The following is a 24,663-nucleotide window of genomic DNA, read 5'->3' on the forward strand; positions in this document are numbered from 1 at the left end:
TCATGCCACTTCACTCCAGCCTGGGCGAAAGAGTGAAACTGTCTCAAAAACAGTACATTATACTCTAGAAAAAGATTATCATCCAAAGCCTTGACTTCTCGCTTTGAAGAACTCTGAAAATTATTCAACTAAAGTAACTATTGTCAGTGGCAGATAGTCATGGCTCCTGTTCTGAGGTAGCCAAACTCACATTGAAAACAAATCTATCCACTGGGTGTGGTGGCTCATGCCTATAATCCCAGCCCTTTCGGAGGCTGACGTGGGCGGATCACCTGAGGTCAGGAGTTCAAGACCAGCCTGGCCAATATGGTGAAGCCCCGTCTCTACTAAAAGTACAAAAATTAGATGGGCGTAGTGGTGCATGCCTGTAGTCCCAGCTGTTTGGGAGGCTGAAGCAGATGTCAAGGAGGAAGAAGTTGTCTTGATGCATAGTGCCAGATGTTGAAAAGAGTTTCACCATCTTTCGGTCAGAAGCTGAAGGACCAAAAATAGATCTCAGTATTATTTACGTTTGTATTTTTCATAGCTTTGTTAGCATGCTTATGAACATCATCACCTGCCCTAAAAGGCTATAGGGCATTTGTTCTATCATTTACTCAATTTATGAAATGAAGTACTGAGGGATTGTAGTTACTTATCCTAAAATCTCATGTTCAGAACATATTGCTTCCAGACCCAGCTTTAAGAAAACTAGTTATTCAGTCACTAATGACACATGTGCCTTCTTAACTCATGGATACTGCAATTCTTAAACATAAGATACTCAAATTTTGATGGTTTTGTCTTGGGTAGAAACAGGGTTTCTCCATGTTGCCCAGGCTGGTCTTGAACTCCTGACCTCAAGCAATCCACCTGCCTCAGCCTCCCAAAGTGCTGGGGTTACAGGCGTGAGCCACCGCACCAGATCTGATACTTATTAATAGGCTCTGCCTTGATCCAAGTTTTCAGTCTAGGGTTTTTCTCAAGATATGCTCTAAATTAAAAGCTGTGGTTTATTGCAGAGAATTGTGGGAAGAGGTATGATGGGTAAGAACGAGAATCAAATACTTGCCTTACCAAGTCACTGCCATTGTTGTTATTTTTCATATTCTAGTTTTTAAGTTTAATCTTCCTAAATTTTAAGACTTAGTAGGTGACCAGCTATACAGCTTGCATTACCCCCACTTGCAAACCAGCAGGCATGTGCTATTTGGTTGTAAAAACTGTTAAAATATCACTAATACGTTGGGTACTTTGCTAGAACCTACGGTGGAAAAATGGCACCAAAAGCATATCAAATGAAAGTAAGATAATGTATATTAATGTCTCTCTGCAGTTTGGCCATGCAGTTTTGTCTCTGGCTTCTCTGACATGTGACAGAATAACCCAAAAGGTGTTGCAGTTAATAGTTGACTGTAGATATTTGGTCACATAAACTTCTGAACATTCTCTCTCCCTTGAGCTGCCCTGGTAGAAGGTAAGGGGAGTCCAGGTCCTTGCCCCTAGTTAATAACAAATAGTGTTTATGATAGAAGAGTGATCGGGGGAGGAGGGTTGGGGAATGAGAGGAGGGTATCGTTTATAAAGTTCCAACAAACTCTTGGCCAGAGGCAAGATACAGAAGATAGAATGAGTCAGAAGCTATTTAAGTGTGTCTTTTCTAACAAAGTGATTTTTCATGTTGCCATTGCAGCATATTTCATAGATGCTTACCGTTTTCAGTACTAACTTCACATTCCCCTGCAACTTTTTTCCATCTTATGAATAAATATAAAACTATATCATAGTTTGACAGACCTAATTATTTTGTAGGTGCTTTAGAAGTGGAACTAGAATTGGTGGTTGGTCAGTTAAAGTGGAAAGTCACAGAGTCTAGATACTTTGATTGCTTGTTTTAGAGGAAGGTCTACACCATTTCTTTGAGATGTCTGCTGCCTGGATTCTATTACATATGCATCATCTATAGTTTTCAGTTTTGTCTTAAAGAAATCTGAATAGAGAATTCCCTTGAACTCTCACAGATACCTTCCCTCAGTTTTCCAGCTTTGCTCATACCCTTAATTTGACCACAGTTTTTAACAGTAAAAATTGTAGAAATCAAGTAATACTGACAACTAAACTACCTACTAGCTAATAGTCATCAGTCAGCATGTATTACCTTGGAAGTGCTTAAATAGAGTTTGGTTAGGAGCCACAAATTTACTTCATAATGTAATGTAATTATTTTTTTAAAAACTTCCCTCAACAGAAAGGAATAATGTGCTACCGGAAAAGGAAAACTTACCTGAGACAGAGAGTTTAAGCAAGAGGTGAGTCTCTGGTATAATCAGGCAGGGAGTCAAGTATTAACTCTGTATGTGTCAGGTGCTGGGAATATTGAGGACAATTTCTTAACACAGTCCGGGGTGTGAGTGGAGATACATGTGGTAGCTTTGAGGCCTTTCAGGTTTTCATCACTGATAGATACCTAGCCCTTATTTCATGGATGCCTCAAACCCCATCTTCCAGTCTGAGTTTTCCCCCCTAATCTATTTGCTTGTACTACTTAACCTTCTAAATATGATTAAAATCTTCCAGAGGTTTTTAGTCAGTCCCAATCTGGCCTTCTCACCATTTCTTCACATACTAGCTAATATTTAATAAGTAGAATTTGCATGTAAATTTGAGTCTTACTGGTATATGAACAAAGAAAGCAATTCAATAATTTCCTTATCTGAGCTGAAAAATGCACTAATGTTCAGTGGAGAACACAGGGAATTTCAATAAGCAGAGCCTGTGGTTCCAGGTGAATAAGTCTTAAGTTCAAGGATGGTACAGAGGGACAGAGATGCATTCTGGCCCTCCAGGGTTAGATTTGCCAAGAGGCGAAATAGTTAATTTCAGACAGTTCTGTGGAACTGATAAAATCTGGTTTACTTAGGGCAGTGGTTTTCAGATTAGAAATACTATTAAACAGAAGCAATTCCACTTTAAAATTTTGCTTGGCTAAAGGATTCAGTGGCTTTTTTTTTTTTTTTAATTACCGATAGGAATAAGGTTTATTGGTTCCAGGGAGGAGACACCCTCTCTAGTATGAGAAGCTGCAAAGAAGGTTGTACTTGGAGTAAAAACCACACTCTTCATAGAAGCTGGTAGTGATACCCATTGAGGAGATTGATTGAGCCTTAGCCTTCTATAACCTGGGAATATGAATGGGTGCTGTAAAGTTTCCTGTTACATGACTCGGTTATCAGAATTGTATCTCCAGCTTAGAACTTTACAGGGAAAAACTGGAAATTACACATAAATATCACCCACTTCCTCCCTCCACCCCCCACCTTTATAAGGTAGGTAATATTATTTACACATGCAGAGAATGAGGTGTGGTAGCCTGCCCAATGATACACAGTAAGCAGAGGAGGCAGGGTTTTTTGGTCCAGACAGTCTAATTCTTACGCATAAGCTCTTTACTAAGCTACACTGTTGTGAAAGCAGTGTACTTGAAGTTACAGACATACCTCGTTTTACTGCACTTTGCAGATACTGCAGGGTTTTTTCTTCAAAAAAAAAATTGAAGGTTTGTGGCAACCCCATGTTGAGCAAGTTCATTAGTGCTATTTTTCTAACACTGTGTGCTCATTTCCTGTCTGTGTCACATATAATAACTCTCAAAATTATTTCAGACTTAAATTATCAAGTTATGGTGATCCGGGATCTTGAACGTTACTAGTGTAATTGTTTTGGAGCCTCATGAACCACACCCATAAGATGGTGAACATAAATGCACGTGTTCTGATTGCTCCACAAACAGGCTGTTCCCTCTCTCCCTCTTCTCAGGCCTCACTATTCCCTGAGACACAATATTGAAATTAGGCCAATTAATAGCCCTACAATGGCCTGTAAGTGTTAAAGTAAAAGAAGAGTCGCATATCTCATTTTAAATCAAAAGCTGGAAATGATTAAGCTTAGTGAGGAAGGCATGGCAAAATCAGATGGGCCAGAAAGATAGGCCTCTTGGGTTCATTAGACAAGTTGTGAATGCGAAAGACAAATCCTGAAGGAAATTAGAAGTGCTACTCCAGTGCGGTGAATACACGATGATAAGAAAACAAAAGAGCCCTATTGCTGATACAAAGTTTTGGTGGTCTGGATGGAAGATCGAAACAGGCCCAACATTCTCTTAAGGCAAAACCTTATCCGGAGCAAGCTCCTAACTCCAATTCCTTGAAGTCAGAGAGGTGAAGAAGCTGTGGAAGAAAAGTTTAAAACTAGCAGAGGTTGGTTCATGGAGTTTAAGGAAAGCACCCAGCTCCATGACATTAAAGTGCAAGGTGAAGCAGCAAGAGTTTTGTAGGAACTGCAGCAAGTTGTCTAGAAGATCTAGCTGAGATAATTGACAAAGGGGCTGTGCTAAATAGCAAGTTTTTAATGTAGACAAAATAGCCTTCTATTGGAAGCAGGTGCCATCTAGGCCTTTCATAGCTGGAGAGAAGTCAATGCCTGGCTTCAAAGCTTCAAAAACTGACTTGTTAGGGGTTTATGCAGCTGGTGACTCTAAGCTGAAGCCAATACTCATTTACCATTTTGAAAATCCTAGGGCCCTTAAAAATTAAGCTAAATCTACTCTGCCTGTGCTCTAGAAATACAACAGCAAAGCATGGACAACAGCACATCTCTCTAGTGTAGCATATCTAGTATTTTAAGCCCACTGTTGAGACCTCCTGCTCGGGGCGGAAAAAAACCAAACACTCAAAATATGATAAGATCGTTGACAATGCACCTAGCCACTGGAGCTGTGATGGAGATATACAAGAAGATTGATGTTGTCATGCCTGCTAACATGACATCCATTCTACAACCTATGGATCAAGGAAGAATTCTGACTTTCAAGTCTTATTTAAGAAATACTAGGCCAGACGTGGTGGCTCACACCTGTAATCCCAGCACTTTGGAAGGCCGAGGCAGATGGATCACAAGGTCAGGAGTTTGAGACCAGCCTGGTGAACATGGTGAAACCCCATCTCTTCAGAAAGTACAAAAAAAAAAGCCAAGCATGGTGGCACATGCCTGTAATCCTAGCTACTCAGGAGGCTGAGGTGGGAGAATTGCTTGAACCCGGGAGGCAGAGGTTGCAGTGAGCTGAGATCACACCACTGCACTCCAGCCTGGGTGACAGAGTGAGACTGTCTCAGAAAAAAAAAAAAAATACTAATACATTTTGTAAGGCTACAGCTTTCATAAATAGTGAGTCCTCTGATGAATCTGGGCAAAGAAATTGAAAGCCATGTGAAAGGATTTACTATTCTAGATGCCATTAATAACATTTGTGGTTCATGAGAGGATGTCAGAATATCGACACAAATAGGAGTTTGGAAGAAGTTTTATTCCAACCCTCACAGAGCCCTGGGTATTCAAGGAGACTTCAACGGAGGAAATAAATGCAGATGTGGTGGAAATAGCAAGAGAGGTAGAGTTAGAAGTGGAGCCTGAAGGTCGGACTGAATTGCTGCAATCTCATGATCAAACTTGAACAGATGAGGAGTTGCTTCTTACGGATGAGCAAAGACAGTGGTTTCTTGGGATGGTACCTACTCCTTGTGAAGATGCTGTATGTGTTGTTGAAATGACAAGAATTTAGAATTTTAGACAAACTCAGTTAATAAAGCATTAACACGGTTTGAGAGGATTGACTCCAACTTTGGAAGAAGTTCTACTGTGGGTAAAATGATATCAAACAGCATCACGTGGTACAGATACCTCATTCGTGAAAGGAAGAGTCAATTGATGTGGCAAACTTCATTGTCTTATTTGAGGAACTTGCCACAGCCACCCTGGTCTTCAGCAACCACCACCTTGATTAGGCAGCAGCCACCACCATCAAGGCAAGATTCTCCACCAACAAAAAGGTATGACTTGGTTGGACGCAGTGGCTCATGCCTGTAATCCCAGCACTTTGGGAGGCCGAGGCACGTGGATCATTTGAGGTCGGGAGTTCAAGACCAGCCTGACCAACCTGGAGAAACCCCGTCTCTACTAAAAATACAAAATTAGTTGGGTGTGGTGGTGCACGCCTGTAGTCCCAGCTACTCGGGAGGCTGAGGCAGGAGAATCGCTTGAACCCAGGAGGCAGAGGTTTCGGTGAGCTGAGATCACGCCATTGCACTCCAACCTGGGCAACAAGAGCAAAACTCCGTCTCAGAAAAAAAGATAAGACTCACTCAAGGCTCTGATGATCATTAGCATTTTTTTTTTTTTAGCAATAAAGTATTTTAAATAAAAGTGTATGCATTTTTTTAGACAATACTATTGAACACTTAATAGCAACCGTGTAAACATAAGTTTTATATGCACTGGACACCAAAAAAGTCCATGTGACTTGTTTTATTGTGGTGGTTGTCTAGAACCAAACCCACAATTTCTTCAAGGTATCCCTTGCTAGCTGAGTAACCTAAGAAAAATCACTCAGCTGGGTGCGGTGTCTCATGCCTGTAATCCCAGCACTTTGGGAGGCCAAGGCGGGTGGATCACGAGGTCTGCAGTTCAAGAGCATCTCTACTAAAAATACAAAAAATAAGCTGGGCATGGTGGCAGGCATTACAAGCCTGTAATCCCAGCTACTCGGGAGGCTGAGGCAGGAGAATTTCTTGAACCTGGGAGGCAGAGGTTGCGGTGAGCAGAGCTCACACCACTGTACTCCAGCCTGGGCAAGAGCTCAAAAAAAAAAAAAAAAAGAAAAGAAAAACAAAAAATCACTCATATGTCTGTTTTTCCACCTCTAAAATGGAGATGATTCTATCTTCCTTACAGAGTTTTGATTAAATGACATAAAGGGGTTTTTAGAAATATACATATACAATGCTTGTTGTTTGGTAGGTTAGTAGGTTACAGTAAGATGATCACTTAATTGCCTTGTTAAACATACATATCTAAGTCTAAAGCAGCATCTACACTTATCAGAAAGCTGGATTTTTCCAGAGTTAAATAACTTCTGTAAATATAAAATTTAGGTCATTGTTTCTCTCTCCCACTTCAAACTATGCTGAGAGGTCCTAGACTCCTCAGAGATGTCTCAAAGTATGAGAAAAGCCAAGCTGGTAAATAAATGTAAGTCCTCTCTCCATTTTCATCTGTGTATTAGGGTACCATGGAAGACTGAACTTCTAAAATGTGATTCTCCAAAAAAAAAGATGCTTAAGACCATTGACATCCTTTACTTATTCTATGGTTTCTATTCTCATTCTGAGATGTTGGCATGGGCCCAAAGTGAGCTCTGGATTTTTCCCTGCCATTCCAGCACTTGTAGGTCTCTGGTAGTTCTTAGGCCCTTCTGTCCATATGGGTTAAGGCAGCATGAAATTCCTCAACTCCAAATAGTAATCATTTATTTGTTTGTTCAGCAATTCCATATTTATCTTAGGCCAGGGTGTGTAGAAAACAGTGCAGTCTGTGTTCACAAGTCTGTTCTTATGCTGCTGATAAAGACATACCCAAGACTGGGTAATTTGTAAGGAAAAAGAGGTTTCATGGACTCGCAGTTCCATGTGGCTGGGGAAGCTTCACAATCATGGCAGAAGGCAAGAGGCACGTCTTACATGGCATCAGACAAGCGAGAAATGAGAGCCAAGTGAAAGGGAAAACCCCTTATAAAATTGTCAGATCTCGTGAGACTGATTTACTACCACGAAAACAGTGTGGGGGAAACTGCCCCCATGATTCAATTATCTTCCACCCGGTCTGTCCCACAACATGCGGGAATTATGGCAGATACAATTCAAGATGAGATTTGGGTGGGCACACAGCCAAACCGTATCAGTCAGAGTTTACAGAATACACTGCAAAAGAGATGTATACAGGAAGTTTATTAGGTCTGCCCTTGAGATCACACCATAGTGGAGCATAAAATTGGATTGGCAGGGGGAGACATTCAACTGAGATGCTAATGCAAAAAAATACCTCAGTAAATCTTGTGAAAAGTTCTGGAAATAAAATGCTCCTTTAGAATTATCTGGCCGTGACGCCAGGGAACCAGACTTTTTTTTTTTTTTTTTTGAGACGGAGTCTCGCTCTGTCGCCCAGGCTGGAGTGCAGTGGCCGGATCTCAGCTCACTGCAAGCTCCGCCTCCCAGGTTTACGCCATTCTCCTGCCTCAGCCTCCCGAGTAGCTGGGACTACAGGCGCCCGCCACCTCGCCCGGCTAGGTTTTTGTATTTTTTAGTAGAGATGGGGTTTCACCGTGTTAGCCAGGATGGTCTCGATCTCCTGACCTTGTGATCCGCCCATCTCGGCCTCCCAAAGTGCTGGGATTACAGGCTTGAGCCACCGCGCCCGGCCTTTTTTTTTTTTTTTTTTTTTTTGAGACGGAGTCTCGCTCTGTCGCCCAGGCTGGAGTGCAGTGGCCAAATCTCCGCCCACTGCAAGCTCTGACTCCCCGGTTCACACCATTCTCCAGCCTCAGCCTCCCGAATAGCTGGGACTACAGGCGCCTGCTACCATGCCCAGCTAATTTTGTTTTGTATTTTTAGTAGAGATGGGGTTTCACCGTGTTTGCCAGGATGGTCTCGATCTCCTGACCTCATGATCTGCCCGCCTCAGCCTCCCAAAGTGCTGGGGTTACCATCGTGAGCCACCGCGCCCGGCCGGGGAACCAGACTTTTATACCCTCACATCTTCCAGTTATTGCCCAAGGATGGGGATGTGGGAAGGGAATACATGATCTTGGATGAGTCATTCTCTGCCGAGGGCAATTCCCAGAAAGGATTGTGCTCAGAACCAGAGCCAACACTCCCAGCAGCTGGGGAAATGAGTCCCTCAGTCCAGAAGAGGATCTAGGTGGTGCACATAGCATCCACTTTAGTTCACCTTTCACTGCTCAGTGATAAGCTCTGGAAATAGCTCCTCCAGATTCGGATTGGTCTCTTCCTGGGAAACCTGAAGAAGATTAATGGGTTAAGTATACACCCTGCCATTACAGCTGGTCTCAGCCACAGCTGATGTCCTCCTCTCCTAGCCATTCTAGATTTCCTGCACCCTCAGCTAGCACCTCTACTGCCCCTGATGGCTTACCCGGGCCCTAATATCTGAGAGGGTCTAAGCCCTTGGTCACTTTGCCTTTCTATGACTGGAAGCTACCTTTGTTTATTTCTTGTCAAAACTGGACAAGCATGTACTAAAAAGATCCATCACAGATAACCTGGGAGCCACATGTCTTCTTCCTTGGCCCTATCTCCTCCTAGTGACTAGAGTCAAGTATCCCTGCTATATAATTTCTTTCCTTACCTACTGGTCTCTTGGCAAAATAAGCTCAAAGTGACTAGGTGGAAGCTATGTCTCTTCCTGTGTCTCTGGTGGATGTACTCCCCTTCTGCAAATGAGAACCTCTAAACATACAGGTCTCAGAGTTGAGAAGGATGAGAAACACAAATACCCCAAGTGGGTCACTGGGAGTGATGGTGAGACACTTCTTTCCACACTTAGTTCCTTGAAGGGCAATCTATTGTTATCTATTGCTGTGTAGCATATTACCCCGAAACTTAGTAGCTCAAGACAGCACATATTTCTTTCTTTTTTGTGTCTGTGTTTGTAGAGACAGGGTATATCAGTGTTGCCCAGGCTGGTCTCCAACTCTTGGCCTCAAGTAACCCTCCCTCCTTGGCCTCCCAAAGTTCTGGGATTATAGGCATGAGCCACTGCACCCGGCCAACAAGTGTTTTTTGTTGCACAGTTCCTATGGGTCAGGAATACAGGTGCAGCTTAACTAGGTCCCTGTGGCTCAAGATCTTTCATGGATTTGCTGTCAGGTTGTTTGACCAAGACTGCAGTCTCATTGTAAGGCTCAAATGAGGGAAAATTATTTTCCAAGATCACTCACATGGTTGTTAGTAGGCCCCAGCCCCCTTTCACATGGGTCTGTCCACAGGGATGCCTCATATTATGACATCTAGCTTCCAAGCAAGCAAGCCAAAAGACGGTGAAAAAGAAAGCATCTGAAACAAATCTTCTTATAATTTAGTGTTAGAAGTGGCAGCCTATCACTTCTACCATATTCTGTTATTGTAAGTCAGTCAATAAGTTCACACTCAAGAGGCAGAGATTACACGAAGATGTGAATAATAGGAGTCAGGGATCACTGAGTCTCATCTTAGAGGCTGCTTGTCCCACCATGTTTGCGGGGTATTGTCTCCAAGTTGGTACCTCAATTGTATCTTCAAAGGTCATTCCATTATGCTATCAGGCTGGCAGCTTCTAGATGTTACAGAATGTGATAATGCCACTAGATAACCATGCTTAGTATCTGTCTTAGTCTGCTTTAAGTGCTAAGGCTGCATACCACAGGACTGGATAATTTATAAAGAAAACTTTATTTAGAGTTCCAGAGGCTGGGAAGCCCAGGAGCATGGTGCTAGCATCTGGAGAGGGCCTTCTTGCTGAGTCATAACATGGCAGAAGGGCAAGTGAGCATGAGAAAGAGAGAGAGAGCTGCTTGTATAACAAGCCCACTCTTGCGATAAGTAACCTATTTCTGCAACAATAACGCTGATCCATTCATGAGGGCTTTGCTGTCATGACCTAATCACCTCTTAAAGGCCCTACCTCTCAACACTGTTGCATTAGGGATTAAGTTTCCAATGCATGAATTTTGTGGGGACACATTCAAACCATAGCATTCAGTCACTGCCAATCCCCTTCATTTTAATGTGGGTACCTTGGTCCAATGAGGTATTATGCTGGATCCCATGAAGGTAAAACAAACACTTAACACTTTAAGCCCTCTGATAATGGTGCTAGTTTAGGTCTTGCCCAATTTTACATAGAATACATTTCAAATCTAGTCATCCAGTGGTTGGGTGGTTTTCCAGTTGTTTTCCTTAGAAGCCTCTGACCAATCATCCAAGCCATTTACCATCATTCATGAGTTTGTATGAATTCTTCTCTTGGGCCAGCCACTTCTCTTTCCACACAAAGTAGATGATCAAATGCGTTGCTTGAAACTGCCCACTGGGACAATTTTCCCTTGCTGCTATCGTTTAGGGCCACCCTGAGAAGAGCTGCAGGGCGGCAGTTTTCCAATGCTGGCTTGCACTTACCTACTGAATTGACAAAACCAAACTTGAGGGTTTTTTTGTTGGTTTTTTTTTTGTCTTTAAGCTGACTATAAGAGACTCCTTGGGCAAACAAAGAGATAAATTGAGGGAGAGGTGCTGGTACAATATTAATGAATAATATGGGGGTCTGGGCTACCTGCTTGTTCCCTTGGGCCCTACTTGTGCACAATTCTCAATGTACCACTTCCATCTTTTGATTGCTCCTGGGCCTACTCAAACACATGGCTTTCAGGATCTAATAGAACTACTCAAAATGGGCTGTTCTGGCCATTTGCTCACCTCCCAGGAACTTTGCGTAAAACTTGATTGCAGACGAACTTGCACTGTAATTCTCCTATTGGAGCTTGCCACAAAACATCCTTGTGAGTCGCCAGTACATCTTACCAGAAGGTCTTCTGCTCAGTATCAACCAAGTGGCTGTGGGGACTTGCCCCACTGCCTGGACCTGCAGGGTCTTTTCCTGTGCTAGTATCTGCTCAAAGTCAGCAGACTTTCATGTTAGTCAGTATATGGGTTGCAGCAGTATTCCTAAATATGGAATATGCTACCTCAGAATCCAAAGAGGCCTACCAGGCATTGTGCTGCTTTCTTAGTGGTGGGAGGTACAAGATGCAACATTTTGTCCTTTAATTTGCAGGAGATGGAAAATCATGCCCCAGACCTCTGGCTCCCTAAAACAAAAATTCGACTGATGGGTAAACTGATATTAATCTACCCTAACAAATATATTACTTCTGTCTCAGCAATTACAATTACAGCTACAACTTGGTTGAATTTGCAGTAGTCTTCAGACTGGTTTTTGTAGGGGCCAGAGAAATAAATTCAATAGGGATATTATGAGAACTGCTGGCCCTGTATCCTTTAGGTTTGCTTTCTTTTTCTTTTTCCTCTTTTTTTTTTTTTTTTTTTTTGAGGTGGAGTCTCATTATGTAGCCCAGACTGGAGTGCAGTGCAGTGGCACGATCTCGGCTCACTGCAACCTCTGTCTCCCCGATTCAAGCAATTCTCCTGCCTCACAGCCTCCTGAGTAACTGGGATTACAGGCGTCCACCACCATGCCCGGCTAATTTTTGTATTTTTAGTAGAGACGGGGTTTCATCATGTTGACCTGTCTGGTCTCGAACTCCTGACCTCAGGCGATCCGCCTGCCTAGGCCTCCCAAAGTGCTGGGATTACAGGCATAAGCCACTGAACCCGGCCTGTACCCTTTAGGTTTCTAATGGTGGCATCAATCAGGGCTATTCCTACCCACTGCATGACATTTTATTTACTACATTGACTGGCGGAAAGCCGAAAGACTTTCACTTAGCAACTTATCATTTCCCACTGCAATAATTCCTACCTCAGGTCAAAAACTAATGTGCAGCCAGGTGCAGTGGCTCACACCTATAATCCCAGCACTTTGGGAGGCCAAGGCGGGTGGATCAGGAGGTCAGGAGTTCGAGACCAGCCTGACCAATATGGTGAAACACCATCTCTACTAAAAATACAAAAGAAAAAAAAATTAGCCGGGTGTGGTGGTGCACACCTGTAATCCCAGCTACTTGGGAGGCTGAAGGCAGGAGAATCACTTGAACCCGGGAGGCGGAGGTTGCAGCGAGCCGAGATCATGCCGTTGCACTCCAACTTGGGCGACAAGAGTAAAACTCCATCTCAAAACAAAACAAAACAAAACAACAACAAAAAAACAAAACCTAAAGTGGGAGTACTATCAACTTCCAAGTATGTCCATTCCAATTATGCATTCAAAGAGCAAGAAAATAACCACTTGATAGGACTTGGACCAAGTGGACTCACTGTGAGTTAGAACTGGGCTACAACTCTATTTATTTCTAGCCTTCATGTGTCTTTAACTCTGATGGAGCATCCATGTTTACATTTAGAATACCAATGTCATCTTGAATGTTATATTCCACAGTCTTCAAAATGTATGGGTGTTCCTCTGTCTCCAGTGTATGGTTCCTTGACTAAATGTCCCTAGATCTCTGTGGGAAATCATTACTATACACTTGTCATGGTATTATAAGATCCTTCCTCCTGAGGACCCGATTTATCTTTTACTCAGTGGGTTCTGAGTCCAGAAACTGAACAAAGGATGGTGACCCTAGATATTCATCTGGTTGCACAAAGGGAGGTCCCAAGGAAAACACGTGTTGCCTTACAAGGTAGAAGCCTCTGCAGCATCTTCAAGCCAAGTGAGTTCTAGTCTCTGTTCAACAGAGAGGACCAAACCATTTCTGCAGGCCTGGAGGGTTCAGGGGGATCTGGGTTTCAAGGTTTCCAAGTATATTAGCCCATTAAGACTTCATCTCAGTCTCAGAATCCCACTTTTTATTGACTTGCTGGGACTGAGAATTCAACATTCTCTGTTATGCTTTTTTTTTTTTTTTTGGTGAGACAGGGTCTTGCTCTGTCACCCAGGTTGGAGTGCAGTGGCACGATCATAGCTTGCTGCAACCTTGAACTCCTGGGCTCAAGTGATCCTCCCACCTCAGCTTCCTGAGTAGCTGGGACTACAGGCACATGCCATCACACCTGGTTAACTTTTTCATATTTTGTAGATTATAGGGTTTCACTATGTTGCCCCAGTTGGTCTTGAACTCCTGGGCTCAAGCAATCCTCCTGCCTTGGCCTCCCAAAGTGCTAGGATTACAGGTGTGAGCCACCACACCTAAATCCTCAGCCTTATCCTCAGCTTTTACTGCCCTTTGGCTGTGGGAAATGAAAGCCTCTTTATTATGCTGCCAAAGAGGCCTCTGACTTTATCACTTCACTTGCAATGGCTGATTGGGAGTCCAGTCTTTCATTGTCTTTCTCAAATTCATCAATAGCACCCAGCAAGAGGCATTGTCCTTATATTTAGTACTTCCCCTGAATCTCGCAAAAGCTTGAGATAATGCACCTGCCAGTTTATTCCCTTCTAACAGTATCCCCTCCCAATTCAACACCAGGGAAAAATTTAACAATTGTGCCATTACAATTTTCCGAGGGATACTAATGCTCAATTACTGCCAGTGATGAGGTCCACATTACCTGGTAATCCAGTGCCAAAAGTCTTTTTAGAGTTTACTTCCTCTATCCCCTACCGATACAAATGGTGTTAGGTCAAGTTTCTAACAGAATGCTGGGAACAGACACTGAAATCAAGATTTATGTGCAGAAAGTTCATTGTGGGAGTGCCCTCTGCATCAATATCTGGGAGAATTAAGTAAGTAGGATTGGGCAGAGGGAGCAGTTGAACCATGGTGCAGTTACAATAAAGGCCTCAGCTGACCCTACTGGCAGCTCTGCAGCTGGGGATGAATCTTTAGAGTCATCCCAAGTTGAGGCAAGGGGGCTGAGCCTTCATATCCCCAGTGGTGGGCAAGCCATCTGCTGCAGGCTAGCCTTTAGCTCTAGGAAAGGGGCAGAAACGTGGCTAAGGCAACTTTCTTCAGCTGAGAGCAACGCCTGGCGAAGTACTCAGCTGAGAGTCACCACCACCAACACTGCCAGCAGCAGGGCAACAACTGCCTCAGCTGCAAAGGGGATGTGGATGGGAGCCCCACAGCATTCACTGCAACATCATTGTTTTAGGTGTTGAGACATGGCAGTGAACATGGTAGACAAAAATGCGTGCCTTTTTTCTACATTTTAGATGGAGTAGTCAACGAAGGCCTCACTGTGCAGACAACACTGAGCAAAGACTTGAAGGGAACAGATATCAAGATATTTGGGAAAAGCATATTCCAGGCAGAGGTATGAGCAAATGCAAAGACCTGACTTAAAGGGAGAATATCTCTGGGTGTTCAAGGAATGGTAAGAATGGTAAGGAGGCCAGATGGTTGAAACTGACTGAGAAAAGGGAGAGTAATAGGAGTTGACAGATCAAAGAAATTGGGGTTGGGGGAAGAAGGCAGATTCTATCAGACCTTGAAGGCCATTGTAAGGCTTTTCGCTTTTACTCTGTGAAATAAGAAGCCATGGAGAGTTTGGAACAGCGTAGTAACATGACATAATTTTAAAGATTGCTCTGGCTGCATGTTGCAAATAGATTGAAAGTGACAGGGATGAAAGCAGGGAACCAGACAGCCTTAATCTATGCCAAAGATAATGGTGAGTTGGACCAGGATGGTAACAGTGGAGGTGATAAGAAGTGGCTGGATTCTAAGTATAACTGAAGAGTAGAGTTGAAAATCCATTGCTGATGGACTGAATGTTGGTTTGAGAGAGAGAGAAAGAGATAAGACAAAGATGACTTCTAGATTTGGAGCTTGTGCTGCCGAAAGGATGGGGTTGCCATTAACAGAAATGAGGGGCCAGGAGAGGTAGTTCACACCTGTCATCCCAGCACTTTGGGAGGCCGAGGCAGGTGGACCACTTGAGGTCAGGAGTTCGAAATCAGCCTGGCCAACGTGGTGAAACCCTGTCTCTACTAAAAATACAAAACTTTGCCAGGCATGGTGGCACACACTTGTAATCCCAGCTACTCGGGAGGCTGAGGCAGGAGAACCGCTTGAGCCCCCGAGGCAGAAGTTGCAGTGAGCCGAGATCATGCCACTGCACTCCAACCTGGGTGACAAGAGCAAAACTCCATCTCAAAACAAACAAACGAACAAACAAAACAAAGAGCCAGGCGCGGTGGCTCATGCCTATAATCTCAGCACTTTGGGAGGCCAAGGCAGGTGGATCACATGAGGTCGGGAGTTTGAGACCAGCCTGGCCAACATGGCGAAACCCTGTCTCTATTAAAAATACAAAAATTAGCCCAGTATGGTGGTGACACCTGTAATCCCAGCTACTGGGGAGGCGAGGCAAGAGAATTGCTTGAACCCGGGGAGGCAGGGGTTGTAGTGAGCCAAGACCATGCCATTGCACTCCAGCCTGGGTGACAGAGTGAGACTCTGTCTCAAATAAATAAATAACAACAACAACAAAAAAGAGGAAGACAGCTCCTGGAACAGGTTTGAAGGAGGTGATCAGGAGTTCAGTCTTGGACATGTTGAATTTACAGGTTTATTGGTTATATTGAGATGTCAAGTCTGCAGCTGATATATTGGTTGAGTTCAGGAGAGAGATCGGGGCTGGAGAGACAGATTGATAGACGTCATCTCCTATAGATGGATGGCATTGTAAGGAACATGGCTGTGCTTTGGTCAAGGATAGGCCAAGGTAAACATCCAGAGTGACTCAGTGAGTTTAGAATGCAGGCATATAACTCCACTTGTTATCACAGCCATGTAGCCATAACATGGGAAGGCTCATCATTTGGCTCTAAGCCACTGTTGTCTGTAAAAGATATAATTGCCCTGCTGGCACTATACAGGCATGCTGGCACTGAGAGAAAGAGAACCAAAGCTGTCCATTTTGCAGACAGTGGGAAGCCAGGGCACAGCATGGCTCAGCTTGAGCCCAGAGAGAGAAAGAGTTAAGCTGCTGACCCTGAGGCAAGGGAGAGCTGTCTGGGCAGCTGTGTGTGGGAGCCACTGAGACAGGGCAGACAGTGTGAGAAAGTTGTTGATGAGAGCTGCTGCTGAATAAAATCATCTTTCACCTGCCTGCAGCCTCCCAGGTGTTCTTGCTGCTCATCTACCTACTCCCTTCGGACCTCAGCATGGACTGGAAGCTGACCCCAAGCATGATAATTGGCGTAGTTGTGAACCTGACAGGCAATTAAGTGATGAGACTAGGTGAGATCAACAGGGAAATGAGTGTAGAGAATAGAAGAGATTCAAGGGCTGAGGCTTGGATGCTGTCCTGTTACGAGTATAGCAAAATAAGAGGAAACAAGCAGAGGGGACTGAGAAAGAGTTGCCAGTGACTTTGGACCAAGTGAGAGGGTGGTGTCCTGGAAGTCGGTGAAGACAATGCTTCAAGGAGGAGTGAGTTATTTACTGTTTCAACTACTGCTGGTGACTGAGCGATATGAGAAATGTTTTTTAAAGTGGATTTGACAGAGAATTGAAGGAAAGGAATTGGAGGCAATGAATATAGACAAGTCTTTTACAAGCAAATTTTGTCTTTGTTTTGTGGTGGGGAAAAGTGGGAACAAGAGAAGGTTAAAATGGGAGAAATAACATGTTTGTTCACTGATGAGAAAGTTCCAACAGAGAGGGGAAATTTGATAATAAAGAGACAGGAGAATTGTTCAAACGAAGACCTCGAGTAGATGAGAGGGAACGGAATCTAGTGCTGGAGTAGAAGGGTTGGCCCCTGAAAAGAGTGCCAATAGTTCATCTAGAGTAAGATGAGAGGAGACAGAGAACACGGGCACGAAGGTTGGAAGGTGGGTAGGCGTGGTGAGTGTGGAATTCTCTTATGATTGCTTCCATTTTCCTCAGCTAAGAATGAGAATTGGGAAGATGTGTTGGAGGTTTGAGGACAGGAGAGAAGGTATCCAGGCCTAGGATGAGCATGCACTTAGAGCTGCACTCACGAATTTAAAGGAAGACTGGCTACCAAGGCTGTATGTTTTCCACTAGCCACATACAGCTGCACAGGTGCAGGTGCTGAGTGCGTAGAGAAGTGAATGTCACCTGGGTTGGCACTCAACCAATCAAGTTCAGCGACTCAAGAGCTGGTCAAGGGAGCTGATAGTACATTTGACGGACTCATAACCCCACCTCAGTGCTAACTGTCCTTTATCTCAGATATGCATATATGTCTAGAAAAAGTTATATTGGCCTTAGACATTTTGCAGAGATTGAGGATAACTGAGTCACATTTGTGATAGTGATCTAGTGTCATAGCCTCTGCTGTTGAGGGGATGACAAGGTAATCTACTTCCTACATGTGCCTTTGGGGTTCCAGTTCAATTCTTCCTGCAAGGCCCATGAGGGTCACCCATCCTGTTCTTTCAAGAGGATCACTATCTCCTTTTTGTTTGTTGTTTGAGATGGTGTCTTGCTCTGTCACCCAGGCTGGACTGCAGTGGCGTGATCTCAGCTCACTGCAACCTCTGCCTCCTGGATTCAAGCGTTTCTCCTGCCTCAGCCTCCCAAGTAGCTGGGATTACAGGCACCTGCCACCACACCCAGCTAATTTTTGTATTTTTAGTAGAGATGGGGTTTCACCATGTTGGCCAGGCTGGTCTCAAACTCCTGACATTGGGTGATCTGCCCACCTCGGCCTCTCAAAGTGCTGAGATTATAGGTGTGAGCTACCACGTCTGGCCTCACTATCTCCTTTTTTGACATGAGTATCCCCCTTTTTTGACATGAGTATCTTTTGACATGAGTATCCTCTCAACCAGCCCCTATCATTTGAGATAATTTCAATCTATTTATCAAGTAACTAAGAATCTAAGAGAGCTTTTGGTGCCCCCAATTTGTTTTAAAATTGGTAACAATATCTTGTAGTTGGATACTTTTCTATTGCTTCTAAAGTATGCATTTTCTTGCTTTATTTTACCCATATATGTATTTGGTGAGTGGAAAATATGGTTGTTAAATGTATGGACTTTGATATCAAGCAGACCTTGTTTTGAATCCTAGCTCATTACATCTTATCCTCCCAAATAGCAAATTTCTTCTATTGTGGTTTCATTATCATCAATGTAAAGAAATAGACTCTCTTATTGTTCAACTGCTTTATTACCAGGACCTCTCCTTGTATGAAATGTAAGCTTCATGTTTAGATGTCAGGATTCAGGAACATGTTACAGCGAAGTATGACACATCCTAAAGGATGGCTAGTGTGGGAAATAGTGATTTTTCCTGGATTATACTGTTGTCAACACTTTAGATGTATCTGAACTACAACAGACTCCCTGAGGGTTCCTAGCTAAAGCTCAGATTTTGTTTTCAAAAGTCATTGAACTAAAACAGTAGCAAACAAACACACAAAAAACAGATTATTTAAAGAAATCAAGACTGGGCACAGCGGCTCATGCCTGTAATCCCAACAATTTGGGAAGCCAAGATGGGCAGATCACTTAAGGTCAGGAGTTCAAAACCAGCCTGGCCAATATGGGGAAACCCCACCTCTACTAAAAATGAAAAAAAAGTGGTGGGCACCTGTGGTTCTAGCTACTCGGGAGGCTGAGGCACAATAATTGTTTGAACCTGGGAGGTGGAGATTGCAGTGAGCTGACATCACTGCATTCCAGTCTAGGCAACAGAGCGAGACTCCATCTCAAAAACAAAAACAAACAAACAAAAAAAGAAATCATTACAGTGGCTGTATAGCTCCTGAAATTTACATACAATAATTGCTTCTGACATATTCAAATACAATGCAAAAATTTGTCTATACTTAGAAAACCCTTCACGATTTAGAGACTTTGGGAATCATATAGCTAAAGGAACAGATGAGAAGACAATGCTTCTGAATCTTCTGATTCAATGTAAGTAATTGTTGGGTCCCCACTAGGAGCGCAGCCTGGCCAAGCCCTGAGATAGGAGGAAGGGAAAAATACTGGGCTCCTGCTTTTTTTCTTTCTTTCTTTCTTTTTTTTTTTTTTGAGACGAAATTTCACTCTGTCACCCAGGCTGGACTGCAATGGCGCGATCTCGGCTCACTGCAACGGCGCGATCTCGGCTTACTGCAACCTCTGCCTCCCGGGTTCAAGCGATTCTCCTGCCTCAGGCTCCCAAGCAGCTGGGATTACAGGTGAACACCACCATGCCTGGCTAATTTTTTTTGTATCTTTAGTAGAGATGGGGTTTCACCATGTTGGTCAGGCTGGTCTCAAACTCCTGACCTCGTGATCCATCCGCCTCGGCCTCCCAAAGTGCTGGGATTACAGGCATGAGCCACTGCACCCAGCCCCTGCTTTCAAGAAGTATATAATTGGGCTTGGAGGGTGTGATTGTCAGAAGCGTGTGAACCAGAGCAACTCCATCTTAAATAGGAGCTGGGGGAAATGAGGCTGAAACCTACCGGGCTCATTCCCAGACAGTTAAGGCATTCTAAGTCACAGGATGAGACAGGAAGTTGGCACAAAACACAGGTCATAAAGACCTTGCTGATAAAACAGTTCGCAGTAAAGGAGCCGGCCAAAACCAAAACGGTGACGAGAGGGACCTCTGGTCGTCTTCACTGCTACACTCCCAGCAGCGCCATGACAGTTTACAAATGCCATGACAATGTCAGGAAGTCACCCTATATGGTCTAACAAGGGGAGGCATGAATAATCTACCCCTAGTTTAGCATATCATCAAGAAATAACCATAAAAATGGGCAACCGGTTGCCCTGGGGTCGCTCTGTTCTTTTATTCCTTTACTTTCTTGATAAACTTGCTTTCACTTTGCACTGCGGACTCGTCCTGAATTCTTTCTTGCACAAGATCCAAGAACCCTCTCTTGGAGTCTGGTTCAGGACCCCTTTCCTGTAACATGATAGTTAATACTGAGTGTCAGCTTGATTGGATTGAAGGATACAAAGCATTGATCCTGGGTATGTCTGTGAGGGTGTTGCCAAAGGAGATGAACATTTGAGTCAGGGCCGGGCGTGGTGGCTCACGCCTGTAATCCCAGCACTTTGGGAAGCCAAGGTGGGAGGATCGCCTGTCAGGAATTCGAGACCGCCTGACCAATATGGTGACGGGGTGAAACCCTGTCTCTGCTAAAAATACACAAGTAGCTGGGCGTGGTGGTGTGGGCCTGTAGTCCCAGCTACTGGGGAGACTGAGACAGGATAATTGCTTCAACCTGGGAGGCAGAGGTTGCAGTGAGCCGAGATTGCGCCACTGCACTCCAGCCTGGGCGACAGAGCAGGGCTCCGTCTGAAAACAAAACAAAACAAAAAAACAAAAAAAAAAAGTTTGAGTCAGTGGGCTGGGAAAGGCAGACCCACTCTTAATCTGGGTGGGCACAGTATACGCAGCTACCAGCTAGAATATAAGCAGGTAGAAAAATGTGAAAAGGTGAGACTGGCCTAGCCCCCAGCCTACATCTTTCTCCTGTGCTGGATGCTTCCTGCCTTCCAACATTAGACCCCAAGTTCTTCAGTTTTGGGACTTGAACTGGCACTTCTTACTCCTCAGCTTGCAGACAGCTTGTGGGACCTTGTGATCATGTGAGTTAATAATAAACTCCCCTTTATATATATATAAAATCTATCTATCTGTCTATCTCCTATTAGTTCTTTGCCTCTAGAGAACCCTGACTAATACAGGGGACAGGGCTTACCTTCATTCCATTATATGAAGATGAGGACTAAACTCTGATTTTTATTTTGCTCAAATTCCTATCTAAGGGGTGTGGGGTATCAAGCCCTGCAAATCATAAATTCTCCTCAGGTGGGTTTTATTTAACACTAATCATGACTTAAACTCTCCAACCTGACTCTGGCATAACATTATGAGACAAGAAAGAAAATCAAAATATTTTACCCCCAAACATGTTTCTTCACCATATTTTGAAATGGTCATGCAAAGCCATTCTTTGTGGGGGCAAATTTGCATCTGTAAAGAATCTCTATTAACATAGCTAGATCTTTTTCTTCCAGACCCTCCCAATCCTAAAGAGATTAACTGAGATCTAAATAGGAAACATTTGTCATCTATTGTCTCTAAGGTCAGTCACTGTAAGACTTTGAAAGAATCTTGGCCTCCACCATCTTTTATCTTAACCTGAACATTCTCTTTCCATCAATCCCAGGTCTTCAGAAAACTCAACCAATTGTAAAAAGAGAAAATTTTTAAATTCACCTATAGCCTAGAAGCCCCCCCGCTTTGAGTTGTCCTGCCTTTCTGGACCAAACCAATGTATTTCTTAAATGTATTTGATTGATGTCTCCTGCCTCTCTAAAATGTGTAAAACCAAGCTGCACCCCGATCACCTTGGGCATGTGTTCTCAGGATCTCCTGAGGACTGTGTCACAGGTCATGGTCACTCATATTTGGCTCAGAATCTCTTCAAATGTTTTACAGAGTTTGACTCTCTTCATTGACAAAGGGAAATACCTGTATCTATCTATGTATATATAGACCTTGTGTCAATCTTGTTTTTAATCCCAGCTTCATTACATCTTATCTTCCCAAATAGCAAATTTCTTCTATTGTGGTTTTATTATCATTGTAAAGAAATTGACTGCAGCCTTGAACTCTTGGCCTCAAATGATCCTCCCACCTCAGCCTGATGGGATCTATGCTATGATCTCACCACTGCACTTCAGCCTGGGTGACAGGGTGAGACCCTAGCGCAATAATTATAATAGTAATAATACATTTTTAAAAGTAAAAAAGATGCAAGAAAGACAAAATTAGGAATTTTTTGCAAATATTTTCTCAACCCTCACAACTGCCCTAGAAGATAGTATTAGTCCTCTTTTACAAATAAGAAAACCAAGGCTTCTAGAGGTTAAATTACTTGCCTGAGATCACTCAGATCAAAAGTGGGAGTTGCACAAACAACTCCTTTAATTTCAGAGCTGAAACACCTGCCAGCATGGCAGAGGTGCTGTGACTTATCAGGAAGAGGTGGGATCAGTGATGACTGATGGCGCTGGGAGGAGGGGCGTACGTGAATTAGCTTTTTAAAAAGCAGCCGATAAAGAGACTAGGTCACAATGTCGTGTTTACCAGCGTCTAAGACAGTGCTTCCCCACTGCTCACATGACAGAAAGCTCTTCCCCTGCTCTGCCCGCAAGACCCCTCCTCTCCCTGTGACATCTGTGGGGATTTCTCAAGGACATGGCTCCAGGGGTAATTTGCTTCAGCTGATGCTTTCTAAGGTTGCGAATCAATCTTATTAACCCAGGTTCCTTGGAGAGACTGACTACAGGAGGATAAAAGACTCAAGGGGAGGAAGTTGACGTTGGTGGTCCTTTTTTCACCTTTTCTCTTTCCAAAGTGGTGAAGTAGCTGCTATGTGGGTACAGAGTATGTCATAAGGACATTTCTTAGCAAATCCATGAGTTGACGCGTAAAAGCGGTTATATGCTAAGCTGACCTGGGATTAAAAGGTAAGTTGGGCATCCTTATAAGAACAAACCTTTCTAGCCAAAAGATCAAGCTGGTGAGCTCCGGCTGTTGCAATCTATACTCTAGAATGGCAGAGTCACCACGTTGAGTGTGTGTCTAGGAATGGGAATTATTCTAATTCATCTTCTGTTTATTGGGAGATGACTTGGCTCTGTAGTGGAGAGACGATAGTCTTTGAAGTCAGACAGACCTAGGTTCTAATTCTAGCTCTGTAACTGCTGAAAAGCTACCTAATTTCTCTACTGCTCAGTTTCCCCATTTGTTGAATGAGGATCATAATACTTACATGTGGGGTTACTGTGGTTATCAAATAAGATGAAGTAAAAGGGTCAGGCATGGTGGCTCACGCCTCTAATCCCAGCACTTTGGAAGGCTAAGGAGGGCAGATTTCTTGATCTCAGGAGTTTGAGACCAACCTGAGCAACATGGTGAAACCCATCTCTACAAAAAATACAAAAATTAGCTGGGCATGGTGGCATGCACCTGGAGTCTCAGCTACTTGGGAGGCAGAGGCTGCAGTGAACCGAGATGGCTCCGATACACTCCAGCCTTGATGACAGAGCCAGACCCTGCCTCAAAAACAAACAAACAAACAAACAAAAAAGAAAAAAATGGAGGAGGGGAACAAAGTAAAAGGACATCCCAAGGTGGCTGACAGTAAATGGGTGGCCAAAATCTCTGTTATCAAAATCAACCCTCCAGTCTCTATGCCATGTGCATATCTGGACAAGTTGCTTGGCTCCCAGCCACAGCCTTGTTTATGTCCCTTTCCTGCTTTTTAGAAGGTTAGTGTTCCAGGAATAAAGCTCTGCACATGTCAGTGAGGCCAAACAGCCCTGTAAGGAAAGGGCTCCTCTGGAATGGCACCATTAGAGGGGAACCAGCATGAGACGGCTGCTGTGCAACCTGGGGAGATTCAGTTCACCTCTCTGTGCCTCCATTTCCTCAGTGTTATCTGGGGGTAATGAGAGCTGCCCATTGCACGATTGGAATAATCACATTTGTTTTTTTTTTTTTTTTTTTTTGAGACAGAGTCTCGCTCTGTCACCCAGGCTGGAGTGCAGTGGCCGGATCTCAGCTCACTGCAAGCTCCGCCTCCCGGGTTTACGCCATTCTCCTGCCTCAGCCTCCCGAGTAGCTGGGACTACAGGCGCCCGCCACCTCGCCCGGCTAGTTTTTTGTATTTTTAGTAGAGACGGGGTTTCACTGTGTTAGCCAGGATGGTCTCGATCTCCTGACCTCGTGATCTGCCCGTCTCGGCCTCCCAAAGTGCTGGGATTACAGGCTTGAGCCACCGCGCCCGGCCTCACATTTGTTATATATAAACAACCAACAAGGATTTTACTCTTAGCCGCCCACTCCTCATAATAGGTATTTGAGGAAATATCTGCCTCTTGACCTGGGGGGAAGGAGGTTGAAGGCCAGGCTGTCCGGAAGACCCACTGAGAGTAAGGCAGTGAATGTTCTCTGCAAACTGCGCCATGCTGGACCTAGCTGGAGCATTCCTGACCCCTGAAGCATGGGTGCCAGCATGTGTGTTTTACACTCACAGGTGCAGTAACTTTAAATTCCTCAAATCCCCTGAGTGCAAGGCCATGACTCAGAAAAGCTCTGCAGACAACGGCATTAATCTCCCCTACAAGGACTTGACCTCCGAGGTAACCAGGCGCCGAGTCACCATGACCATGAGGTACCCA

Source organism: Colobus angolensis, unplaced genomic scaffold (genome assembly GCF_000951035.1).
Source record: "Colobus angolensis palliatus isolate OR3802 unplaced genomic scaffold, Cang.pa_1.0 Scaffold59, whole genome shotgun sequence".
Classification (NCBI taxonomy): Eukaryota; Metazoa; Chordata; class Mammalia; order Primates; family Cercopithecidae; genus Colobus; species Colobus angolensis.